This window comes from Egretta garzetta, unplaced genomic scaffold, assembly GCF_000687185.1.
Source record: "Egretta garzetta isolate BGI_Z169 unplaced genomic scaffold, ASM68718v1 scaffold51, whole genome shotgun sequence".
Lineage (NCBI taxonomy): Eukaryota > Metazoa > Chordata > Aves > Pelecaniformes > Ardeidae > Egretta > Egretta garzetta.
The window spans coordinates 4,233,653-4,234,718 of NW_009258549.1; the positions used below are offsets into that span (position 1 = coordinate 4,233,653).

Consider the following 1,066-nt stretch of genomic DNA (forward strand, 5'->3'; position numbering starts at 1 on the left):
CCCCAGTTCACTCTTCACAAGACTTGTGCTCCAGACCCCTCACCAGCATCACTGCCCTTCTCTGGACACGATCCAGCACCTCAATGTCTTTCCTGTATTGAGGGGCCCAAAACTGAACACAGCATTTGAGGTGCAGCCTCACCGGTTCCGAGTACAGGGGGATGATCACTTCCCTACTCCTGCTGGCCACACTATTTCTGATACAAGCCAGGATGCTCTTGGCCTTCTTGGCCACCTGGGCACACTGCTGGCTCACATTGAGCAGCTGTTGACCAACACCCCCAGGTCCTTTTCCAACGGGCAGCTTTCCAGCCACTCTTCCCCAGGCCTCTAATGTTGTATGGGGTTGTTGTGACCCAAGTGCAGGACCCAGCACTTGGCCTTGTTGAACCTCATACAGTTGGCCTTGGCCCATCAATCCAGCCTGTCCAGATCCCTGTGTAGAGCCTTCCCTCCCTCAAGCAGATCAACACTCCCACCCAACTTGGTGTCATCTGCAAACTTGCTGAGGGTAAATCATGAATGTATGACCAAGGGTTACAGACCTATAAACTTTTTTTCTTCAAAATGGCTGCCTTCCCATGTGTTGATGACAGAAATGAAGCCCTTGCAATGTTTTTTGTTTTCTTATGGTGTCAGCATAGGAAGTGAGAGGAAAAGCATTACTAAAGCTGCATGCCACTTTCACTCAAGTGCCCACTGCACTCAAGAATTTGGAAGCTGGCCCTGTAACCAGAATGGCTGCCACTTAATGCTGGTAGTGAAACTAGGCCCATGGACTGCCAGGATTCTCATGAGCTCTTTGAAATGTCACAAGAGTAGAAAACTGAAAAAGGAGGCGTGAATGAATTTAAGAAGCCTGGGGACCTGGAGCATAAGCTCCCCACCTCAGAGCATGGGTGAGGGGACAGTGCCAGCAGACGAGCACAAAAAGCCAGCGTGCCAGTGCTCCTAAAAGAAGTTGTGGTGATGAGGGACAGAGCTGGTACTGGAGCGGAAAAAGCTTCTCCAGCTGCCTGACTTTGAGCTGAGTGCTGGTGTCCAGCCCTGAGAAAGCAGCCTGGCC

At 51.2% G+C, this 1,066-nt stretch overlaps 1 protein-coding gene across 1 annotated transcript in view; it reads left to right on the top strand.

Moving 5' to 3' along the window:
* Positions 1–1,066, top strand: part of LOC118453262 (histone acetyltransferase p300-like) — an 18,808-nt gene that overhangs the window by 1,749 nt on the left and 15,993 nt on the right. The window lies entirely within an intron of this gene.